Here is a 12,529-nt window from a genome sequence, read left to right on the forward strand (position 1 = left end):
CTCCCAATTATCGTGGAGATCGTTCACGATAGGCCTGAGGACCTATAAGATTTTCCTATTAGCCCTCTCCGCCAACCCATTAGCAGCTGGGTGGTAAGCTGTGATGAAGGATTGCGTGATGTCAAACTGAGCGCATATTTCGCTCAATACTGAGTTCCTAAACTCGGTGCCATTGTCACTCAGAAGAATTCGAGGAGACGAATGTGGACACAACACGTGAGTCACGAGGGCATGGGCCACGCGGGTGGCTGTCTTGTCCTTGAGAGGCGCTAGAACTAGAAACCTAGAGAACTGGTCGACGCACACCAATAAGTAGCGCGAGCCATGTTGGCTCTGGGGGAGCTGTAGTAAGTCTATATTAACAACATCCCATGGCGCCTCTGGTACTGGGTATTGCAACATAGGTGCTGGCCCTTTGACGGACCCCTTGTGCTTAGCACAAACGACGCAATGTGCGACATGTTTTTCTACATCAACCCGTAATGTGGGCCAGTAGAATTTTCGTCTGGTGACAGACAGCGTCTTGTCTCTTCCTGGGTGACCCGCAATGGGTGTGTTATGGACCAGCTTAAGCGTCACGGGGACGCATTTGTCTGGGATGACCAGTTGGTCTATAGGTACCGGTTTGGTTGGCCATGACCTACAAAGGAGGTTGTCCTCTGATAGGAAGAATTGTGAAAAGGGAACTGGCAATTCAGGAAGGTTTGATTCATCTCCCGACTCGAGGGCGTAAATTAACCTCTTCCACACAGGGTGGTCACGCTGAGCAGTGTGTAGCTCAGGTGAAGTGAAGTTGTGGATGACCTCTGGGGTGGTAATCGCGCCTATCGGAACATTCCGAGATAAGGCATCTGCGACCACATTTGTTTTCCCGGTGATGTATTTTATCTCCGGATTGTATGCTTGGATCGTTAAGAACCATCTTGCCAGACGACCGTGTAGGTTTTTTCCCTTGAAAAGATCAGTTATGGCCGCGTGGTCCGTAAACACCACAATTTTGTACCCCATCACAATGTCACGAAAATGCTTCAGAGCCCACACAATGGCAAGAGCCTCTAGGTGGGTAACATAATAGTTCTTTTCCGGAGCTGTAAGTACTCGACTGGCGAACGCTATCACATGCTTTTTGCCGGACATATCTGTTTGCATCAGCGCGGCTCCTACTCCACTAGCCGAAGCGTCGGTACAAAGCTGAAAGGGGTCCTTGAAATCCGGAAAGACAAGGACCGGAGCCCGTGTAAGCGCTTTCTTTAAATCCTCAAAACTCGTTTGTTGAGCTGGGAGCCACTGAAATGGTACGTCTTTCTTTAAAAGATGCGTTAGGGGACTCGCGCGAGCTGCGAAGTCCTTAATGAAAGGCCTGTAATAACCTGCGACACCCAAGAAAGACCGTACCTTGTCCGCAGACGTAGGCTGAGGGAACTCGGCAATAGCCTTTATTTTGTCGTCCACTGTATGGATGCCGAATTCATCCACGACATGCCCCAAGAACTCGATCCGAGGCTTTAAAAATTCACATTTGGTGATTTTGAGCTTTAATCCGACCTCTTGAAGTCTGTGTAGGACTGCTTTTAGTGTTTCCATGTGTGCATGCACGTCTTTACTTGCTATGATGATGTCGTGTAAATACACATAGACAGAGTTGCCCAGCAAGTCACCAAAAATACTGTTCATTGTCCTTTGGAAAGTCAAGGGAGCTCCTTTGAGCCCGAACGGCATCCTCGTCCACTCATAGTGGCCATGAGGCGTGCTGAAAGCCGTTATTTCACGTGACTCGGGGGCCATGGGCAGTTGCCAGTAGCCACTGACCAGATCAAGACTCGTAAAGACTTTATTTCCTCTACCGAGACACATCAGAAGATCTCTAAGAACGGGAAGCGGAAAATGATCATCCACGGTCGCGGTGTTCACACGCCGGAAATCAATCACAGGACGATAAGAGCCGTCTTTCTTTGGAACCAGGAACAAGGGCGAATTCCACGGGGAATTCGATTCTTTGATGACACCTTGTTCTAACATTTCAGAGATAAGTTGTTGCACCACCTCCCTCTGACTGTGGGGGAGCTTGTACGCATTGATATAGACAGGATTTGTATTGGGTTTTAACTTAATGTGGTGTTCAGCACACTGCGTAACTCCAAGCGGCTCGCCTGGTAGAGCAAGCGCCCCCCGATAATGTTCCAGAAGCTGGACTAAGGTTGGCTTAATTTCGGAATAGTGTGCAACTTTTAGGAATGCCTCTAAATTAGCTGTGTCTTGTTCGGGAGAAGCCTGACACGCCGAGGATATGCCGGAAACTTGGGCTGAAGGGTATTCAGCTGGTTCCGGGGCGACATTTCTCCCATACACTAGACACTGGCATAAGCGAACACCGTGTTTTAAGGATACAGGGGATCCAGACGTGTTTATTACCAATGCCTCTGCAAAACCTCCCTCCTTGACTGTTGCAATAGTTACCTCCACCGTCACGCGGTGTACGTGAGGAACTCCGTCGATACACACATCACTGCCCGCCGGAGGGGCGTTAGGCAAACGGATTTTAACAAGTTTTGCAGCACGATCCGGAACTATATGAGGACCTTCTACGACTGCCGTTACTGTCCGCCACAAGTCTGCAATGGTTTCGTGTGGTTTGACCGTAAGAGGGGACACTTGGGCGGTGGCAGACCCTGAGTCTGTGGTGGGTTGGTCAATTTCCACCTCTGAGGGTGCGATTACAGTTGACAGAGGCGATGGATTGACCATCCCCTGTATGCGTCGGCCTTGATACACGATCGCGTAGCTTACAGGGTTTATGGCGATGTGCAGGTCTTTCATGGCGTTCAATCCTAAGATCCCATCCACAGGTAAAGCAAACCTGCTAGAGACATAAAAGAAATCTCGAAAGGGACATACTTTTTCATGTAAGCTGACTGTTAGTGGCACTCGCCCAAGGATACCCAAAGTGGTGCCCGTCACGCCTACCACATTCAGGTCGTTCTCTTGGAGCGGCCAATTTTCCCCACTCGCTTGTCGTGGCAGTGACCTGTAAGCGGAGTCGGATATGACATTGACTGTGGCACCTGTGTCAACCGCTAAGGTGAGGGAAGTGTTGCCCACCTTGCAAGGGAGGGCAATTATGCTTGTCCGTCCCAAGGCGGCAATGACGGAGTCAAGTTGCTCCCAATTAGTATTTTCCTTAAGGGACACTTGGATGTACGCCGCGGGGCTGCCACGAAGTCATGTCTTTTTATTCTGAGAAGAGGAGTGTGGTTTACTGTCCGCTGAGGACTTGTACTTCTGTTCCTCCTTGGCCTTTTGTATTGCAGAACAACTGTCTGAATCATGAAAACAATTCCCGTGGATAGGGCAAAAGGCAGCCTTCCGCTGATGGTTTGGCCTAGGGTTCCTGTGTGATGAATGATGCCCGCCCCTGTAACCTCCTGAACTCCTATCTGAGCCCTGTCTTGAATGTGTTGACTCCCTACGTTTCGCGAAACAAGAATGGTCAGAATGTCCTGAATGGTTGCAAAAACTACAGGTGAGAGAGACCTTACTTTGAGCCTGTAATACTGCGGCCGGTGCGAGGGGATGCTGGTGAGGGTGTCCTTGAACCTTGAGTGGGTTGTAAGTATGCAGACGAACCCGGGGGTGAACGAATTCTGCGGCCTGTAATTGATAAATAATGAGTGCCTGAACAGAAGATTACCTTGGTAAATTCACCGGTTGTGGTATCGTGTTCCAGTCCCTCTTCACTTGAAGGACGAGCCAACTGTTTAAAGGTGTCGCCGAGTTTAGCGAGAGTGTCTTTGTTCATACTATGGAGTAAATCATTTACAAAATAGGAGCATATGTTGATAGCCGTAAATATGAACCAATAAACGGAACGCGTATGAATGAATAGTTTGCGTTGAAACCCTAAAAAGGCAAGAAAGAATGGCTAGCAAGGTGCCTGTTTAGACATAATAGAAGTAAAGGTTATAATGGAATGCCCTAATGATATGGGTATATTGAAAGAATAACTATATAAACAAAGTGGTATGATAAGTGAGTAGACCATTGAAGCTCACGTATTCTCTCGAGCGGTGAAAAGAAAACGGAGGCAGGGCACACTGATGAAGATTAACTTTGATCAGGGAACTCACACTATACTCAATAGACTCGCTAGCAAACAATAAGAAAGAATCAATATCGTATGCGAATGAACGTAACTCCCACAATTATGACTGAGTAACAGCGTTAAGAACACAGAAATAAAAAAATCGTGCCTCTGCACAGATAATAATGAAAATGAGCCGAGTCGGCAAATTTGGACAAAAATGGAATATCCACAAATACCAAGATTAATCAGCTGATGTAGTGGAGAGGGCGACGGCCTGTGATGCCCTGGGTGACGTGCAGTCGTTGTAGGCGCGTCAGGAAACCTCGGCCGCGGCCACAGCGGCGGTGAGAGGTGAGGGATGGGCTGACATCGGAGGACTCGCAATGGAGGTTGAAAAACTGCTGACCCAGCAAAATGAGCGGCCGCGGTGCGCGGCTGGGAGCTGGTACACAGCCGCCAGACGTATGATGGCCGCGTCGTCCTTGTTATAGGAAGAGATGGGCGGCGGTGGCAGACAAGACGACTTGGGTGTGGAACCTCTTGAGAAGACGCCTTGCAAGAGACGGTAGTGGGAACAGCTTGCAGTCACCGGGAGATGTCCGCGGGTACCCTTGCTGACTGTTTGCCGGAAGAGGTTTGGGCCGATGCTCCCGGCAGCGGCGGTGGTGCCGCCAGCTGTGGAGCGAGGGGCATGCGGGGTGTCCCAAGGTCAGCGGGGCGTGCCTCCTCGTTGCAGGTGTGAATACCTCTGCCGTATCGTGGAGGGGCTTGCAGGGTACGTAGCAGTGCTGGCTTGAAGCGGGGGAGCGGCTTGTAGATTGTTGCCCTCGCTATCGGCTGCGTAGGCCTGTGGGTGTGCTCGGGGCTTGTAGGCTTGACGCCTGTAGAGTTGCTTATAGCTGGTGTGCTCGAGGCTTGTAGATGGCGCCTTGTGAGTTGCACGTAGGTGGCGACTTGTGAGATGCTTGTAGCTGGCGCCATGTGAGTTGCACGAAGGTGGCGACTTGGGAGATGCTTGTAGCTGGCGCCGTGTGAGTTGCACGTAGGTGGCGACTTGGGAGATGCTTGTAGCTGGCGCCTTGTGAGTTGCACGTAGGTGGCGACTTGTGAGATGCCTGTAGCTGGCGCCTTGTGAGTTGCACGTAGGAGGCGACTTTGGAGATGCTTGTAGCTGGCGCCTAGTGAGTTGCACGTAGGTGGCGACTTGTGAGATGCTCGTAGCTGGCGCCTTGTGAGTTGCACGTAGGTGGGCGCCTTGTGAGATGCCGCGGACGGCTGGTGCGTTGCCGCGGACGGCAGGTGCGTTGCCGCGGACGGCTGGTGCGTTGCCGCGGACGGCTGGTGCGTTGCCGCGGACGGCAGGTGCGGTGACTCCTTCTTCCCTTGTACGCCTGTCCCCGGAGTTTGTTGGTGAGTTCTCGTGGCTTGGAGGAGAACGAGGTAGCGAAGGCACAGGCGCGGGGTGACCGCTGCCAACCAAATGTAACGGGCTTGTCGGGGGGCGTTTAAAGGGTGTTGATTAAGACTTCAGCTTCCTTAAGGCGAATTATATTCGTAGCCTTTATGTACAAGAAGCGACGGAGCGAGAGCGACTGTCGTTGTGTGTCAGTCGGACTCTCGTGAAGGAGTCGGCGAGTTACAGGTTGGAAAATAATTGTTACAATTGGTCACGTATGTCAAGGTGACCTCCACGCACCATCGGAGTGCTAAGTATACAAAACTGAGACGGTAAACACTGACGGACGACATTCCTATAAGGTGGCGTGATCTATCTGTCGTGGGGTTTTTCCATTGACAATTGTATGCCTAATTCGTGGTGATATTAAATAATAATAACACATTGATATCCTACTATAACATCCTACTATAGCCATCATGAAAATAACATAACTTAATAATTGATGTGAAAGAGAAAATTAGATATACATTTAGTAGCAGAACATCTAACAATTTCGAATATGATAATATTGAAAGACTATGTATTTCTATAATGGTCGATGATACAGAAAAAAATATTTACATTTTTGGAACCAGCAGAGAAAATAGATTAATAAACAGTAAAAAAATTACAATAAACAAAACTTTTTTTTTAAATTGTTACTTTGTGTAATGGAAATACATGTCAGGATTAATCATCAAATACAATGAAAATATAATCACGTCTGGAAATTGTGAACTTTTAAGTTCATGTAACAAACAAAGTTGTTATACACAAAAATGTTGGATACTTCAGATGTAAAAGATTTTCGGATATAACATCACCCCCTTCCTCCATATTGGATCTTTAAAGCAAGGGTTAACTATAGCTGATTATTATTTGCGGCAGTTTTCATGACACTTTTTTTAGTGCAAAGCATCTGGAAATCAATGATACTTATGGAATGCTTCTCATGAGTAGCTACTAAAACTTGACAACCTAGAAGGATGCACCATCAGACTGTAAAGGATATATATATATTATAAGACATACATTGGCGGATCCAAGTGGGTTTGTTGGTGCACCAGGGAATTAAGAGGCCAGGTAATGTCATGATCTTGAAGGAAGAGTTATGATGTATGATGTGAAGTTGTAAACTCGCTGACTGCATTAGTTCAGTGATTACAAGAGGTATATTGAAATTCTTTGGATACTGAAAGGATGTATGGGGACAACTGGGTGAGAAGGGAGAGAGATGCAGATTTTGATGTTATATAGCTGTAGTTACACCAATGAAGACTTAGGACATACACATTCAGAAAGGCCACAACTTTGGCTGCTAGACAGAAAACCATTAGATGTCAAAGTGTCAGGACATTGAAGGAATTAATAAGAAAAGCAATAATAATTAATGAATATAAATATATTTGAGATTTTTGTTTATCTTAATATTCGTATTGGAATTTTCAAACACTAATAATATAATATAAATATTGGTAAATTAATGAAAATAAATACATTAATTGTCCTAATACTACCACTAAGGGTGCGTCCACACGGTCGAACAGTGTCCGTCGGACAAACACTGTTACCATATCATAAGGCGAAGCAGGATGACGTCATAATCGTTGAAACGAGGGAAGTTGATATGGCAACAAACAGTGGTACCAGATGAAGTTGTATACCACAGTTTCTCCTCTGTTCACCAAGCAAAGACCGGCAGACAATGTTCGAAGCTGATGTCCGTAGGCAACACACAGGTATTTACGTCAGTGTTAGTGTGGACTTCGGTGACAGGTGGTTAGTGCCAGCGTCTAGTGCGGTACATCATCACCATGGTGCACAATAAAAAATAAAAAAAAATAAGAAAATGGCACTATGCAACATGTTCATCGTTTGCCTGGCAGTATCGTATAGTTCTAAGCCTCTATCCCACTAGACAGTGTCCGAAGTTCTGATGCTACGAACATGGGCAGTGTCCGGTACACCTCTTGGTGCTCGCTTCTGAAGTCATCAGCGAGCTTTTCCGCTTTCCATTGTTAACTGGTAACAGTGTTTGTCCGACGAACATTGTTCGACCGTGTGGACGCACCCTAACAATATTAACAGCACTGCAACTAATAAACTAAGCAATAAACTGAGTCTGAAATATAACCATAATTGAGCTGTCTCTGTGAGTGCTATGTGAAGCTTGCTCCATGCATCGTGATAGGAATGGTATAGAAGCATGCAGGTTGCCGAGATTCTTACGGTCACCAGCCACTTGTAGGTATGGCACCAATGTGTGTTGGAAGCATTGGCGGCCAACATCTATTTATTCAATTATTTTTTTTTAACAAAGGAGACAGCTCAAGGGCAACAAAGCGTACTAGAAAAAAAAAATACGCTACTTACCACTCCCACAACAGACAAAAGTAGAATAGACAAAAGAGCAAAAGTAGAGTAGACAAAAGAGAAGTCAATTTCAGGTGGAGAGGTGTCTTGATCCACTCTTCTTGAAGGTCAAGTTATAGGCAGGAGGAAATGCAGACGAAGGAAAGCTGTTCCAGAGTTTATCAGTGTAAGGGATGAAAGAGTGAAGATGCTGGTTAACTTTTGCATAAGATGTTTGGACAGTATAGGGATGAGCTAGAGCAGGATAGAAAACGCAGTAATTGACTTAAATTAGAAAAGTATAGATTTAGGAGGGAAATATAGGCAGGCAGGCATTAGTTTAGTAATAGGATGGTGGGGGATTGGAATAGACTCGGCACTCACATGATGCAGGGACGATAGTTTGTTTTAAGAGTAGACTGGATAGCTACATGGACGAGGATGACAGGTGGTAATGGAGGGGGAATATGGAGCTGCCGTGTGTAGGTGTCAAGGTTCCAGTATTGGGTGCTATAACCGGAAGGGATAACAAACAACAAGATAAATGGTTAGACACCAGTTTACGTTCAATAAAGTAGAACCCCAAAACAGGCCTCACAATCTGAAGTCTCCAACACGAAGGCTTCAGCACGCCGGACTCAGCAATGACCCGTTGCACGGCTTCTTCCTCTTCTGGGCGTCTCTTCCTTTACGTGGCAATGACGAGGCAGAACAGCTTCGTCCTTGAAGTAGGTGTAGGCGTGGTAGACGAGGGAGGCGCAGGAAGAGAAGGGCCGTCAGGTTCACAGCAGTAACGGGAGTCCAGGGCGCGGAGAGGGGAGAGGTAAGGCACCCCGAACGAGCCCACGGTATCTGAGTTAGCCCGAGTGAGAGCAGGGCTGGAGCTTTGGTAGAATCAAGTGTTCAGAGCAAGGCTCGGCCGCTGTCTGACGAGGAAGGCGCTGGCGGGAGTGAAGTAGGTGGTTCGTGGCGCCTCGGTAGTTGAACAGCTTCGAACGGCGAGATGCGGGCGGGCGGCAGGAGTGCCCGGTCGTTCGCCCGCTAAGTTGGTAGTTGCCCTCACAGTAGACCATTCGGCCTTCTGCAGTCTCCCTATGTTTAAATCTAGTGCAGCGGCCAGCGGGGCCGCGGGAGGAGGGGAGGCAGGCAGTTAGTAAGTTCAGAAGAGCAGTCAGCGTGAAAATGATTAGCATTTCCACATTATATATATATATATATATATATATATATATATATATATATATATATATATATATATATATATATATATATATATATATATATATATATATATATGAAGGTATTATATATATCATATAATATCAAATATAAGTTTATTATATTATATATATATATGCTTCTTCAGAGATATATCCAATGGTATAGTATGTATATATATATATATATACATATATTTAACTGGTGTATATGTGTATATAAATATGGCAACTAGTCAGGAATAAACTTCTGATTTGACCCTTGATTTTCCCTATATATATATCACCATATATATATATATATATATATATATATATATATATATATATATATATATATATATATATATATATATATATATATATATATATATATATATATATATATATATATATATCACTTACCCCCGGCTGGCATCCTTCCGTAATAAATGTAGCTTCACACCAGGCTGCGTCTTCTTTTTCACCACAAAGGGACGTGATTTGAGGCTCCGGCTAGTAAACGTGGCGGCCGCGGCGGTGTTATGATATTTGCACGAGGCACCGTTGCAATCGGAGCAGAGAAAGATATTGCTGCGAATAGCGGATAATAACCAGTATAAGTTAGCCCGAGATAATTATATCCACCCACTCTTTCCCCCTACAAACCAGTGATTCAATGTAAATTATTACTGATGGAAGTCAGCGTGCGTGCTAAAACAATGAGTTTGGAAGAAAAACATGATCACATAGTTTTGAAAGAACGGCAGTAGAGCTACAACCTTGGTTCATTCCAGTATGTATACAGAAAGGTTAAACACATAATAAAACACATCTAACCACTGGTAGCCTCCCACAAATGCAGAGAAAGTAATATAATTGCGGTACAATAATAGCATTACTCATGACATGCAGTCAGGCTATATCTACCTGGTAAATATATATAGTTCCTACTGTTCATTTTAATATTTATCTCCTTATATTTTTTCATTTAAAATGGGAAATAACCAGACTGAAGAAAAAAGTAGCAATATGGGCTGCTTGATCCCATGTAGCAACACTGCTGATGGGTACTGGGGGTTGGGGTTTGGTGTCTTGAGGGGGGGAGGTACCTGGATGTAAACAACGCTGTTCCTACGCCATCTGTTGGAACCGACATACACCACAACCCCGCCCACGGTCTCCCATAGAGGCCCCCTCTCCTGTACTATAGTCTCTTTGGCCTACACCAAGCCCAGCATCCAACTCCACCCCCCAGCACGCTCCATCTAACACGGCTGGAGCTGCAACAAGAAGGACAGACGGCATGAGCTACTGTGGCTTCTGCAGGAAGCATGGCCACTCTGAGGAGAGCAGCTATAAGAAGCAAAAGTGTGAATACTGCCGACGCCGTGGACACACCTCCCAAGGGTGTCGCTCCTGCCTCAGTCAAGAGAGACATTTTTTTTTCTTCAAATAAGATGTGGAGGAGCAGGCGCACATACGGGAACTCCTGTTCAGCTCCCTGAGCCGGATCCTCGGCCCTGGAGCTAACCATTCTCCTCTCCCCGCTCTTGCCCCTGTCTGTCCAGCCCCACAGGCCCCACAGCCCCCTCAGGCTTACTACCGGTGAAATAATGAAGGGTAACAACACACACGATAAACTAACTATTGTGTCGTCAAACGTCAGGGGACTCCAAACAAACATAGAATAGCTCACCCACAGCCACGTGCTCCCACATAACCCTGACGTTATCGCCACATTATAAATATTTCAATTCATCAATTCCAGAAAATTACGGCCAAATACAAGGGTACATCATATAGTACCGACGAGACAGGACCCGTGGAACTTTTGGTGGTGTTGCCGTATGCTTCCACAGGATGCTCCATTTCAAAACTGTTGGTGTCACCATGCTGGATCACCTAGAGCTGATGTTCTTCAAGCTGTGGACGCGTGGAAGCGATGCCATCCTGCTGTGTGTGCGCTACCGACCTCAGTGGCAAGGTAGGGAGCCACTTCTCTTCCTACACGCAGGCCTAAACGAGCTCATGCAACAAAACTCCTGTAAACGAGTAATTATTCTTGGCGACATGAACCAATATCTTGTTGCCAGGACGTTCGATGAACTGCTGTATGATTACGGACTTAAAACCACGTAGAGTTTCCCACACACACATCAGGGTCCTCCCTTGACCCCGTCCTAACCGATCTTCCCGCAAGTGTCGTCACTTGCCGTCCAAGAGGCTCAGTCGGCTACTCGACCACTACGCCGTCCTCACGACTGTAGAGTTAGCAGTCGATCAGGACGTGGGGGGTCAGCCGCACCAAATGACCCTGGCGACGGGCAGACTGGGACGGGCTCAAGGCAGACCTAGCCGCCATCGACTGGCCAGCTAAGGGAAAGCATCAACGAACAAGTCAATTTTTTCAACGACCTCCTGTTAACCTGCCAGAGGAAATTTGTTTGTTCCCAATCCTACAAATCCAAGCCAAGAGATCAGCCTTGGTTCGGCTTTCACTGCAGAAATGCAGCTGAAGAGAAGAGTAGGCCCTGGCAACGGTACACATCGCACCCTTTACAACACACACAACAGGCACACAAGGCAACTTGTAAAAGAATGAAGCGGGTGTAGGAGGCGGCAATCCTTCAATAGAAAAACATACATACTTGCCTTTTTCATTATTGGACATGAGAAAGATTGCAAATTATGACAGTGTTGAAAAAAAACTCAAACTGACTAAAAATAAAGGAAATAATGCAAGTTGGAGTCAAAGACGGGTTATAAAAGTTTATACCACTTTTTATTCCATGCCAATTTTCCATAGAATTATTAAGCTACTCTAAACAAGAAACATTGCAACTTGATTAACAAAATTCTCCTGAATGTGATGGTGTCAACAGGTTATCGACACGTTAGAAAGGAAGGGAAGTAAGCAAGCTTTTATACGAACTTATTAAATTGTAATGTTGGGCTATATGTGCTTTTACGCTACAAAACCACTCGTCCATCGCCTACAATTTTGTTTTAAGGCTTGCTTACCTCCCTTCCTTTCTAGCGTATCTATAATCTGTTGACACCATCATATTCAGGAGAATTGTCATCATCAAGTGGCACAGTTTGTTTTTTTACAGTAGCTTAATACTTATATGGAAAATTGGCATGGAATAAAAAGTGGTATAAACTTTTATAACCCATGTTTGACTCCAACCCGCATTATTTCCTTTATTTTCAGTCATTTTGAGTTGTTTTCAACATATTCATACTCTGCCATCTTTCTCCTGTCTAAGGATAAAAAAGGCAAGTATGTATTACGTGACATGAGTTGCATACGAAGCATGAAAGTAAACCTTATCGTGTGGCGAGGTCTTACCATGATCACGTCTCTCTCTCTCTCTCTCTCTCTCTCTCTCTCTCTCTCTCTCTCTCTCTCTCTCTCTCTCCCCTTGCTGCACGCGGACATTCCAGTATATATCAAAA

The sequence above is a fragment of the Eriocheir sinensis genome, chromosome 9, assembly GCF_024679095.1.
Source record: "Eriocheir sinensis breed Jianghai 21 chromosome 9, ASM2467909v1, whole genome shotgun sequence".
Classification (NCBI taxonomy): domain Eukaryota; kingdom Metazoa; phylum Arthropoda; class Malacostraca; order Decapoda; family Varunidae; genus Eriocheir; species Eriocheir sinensis.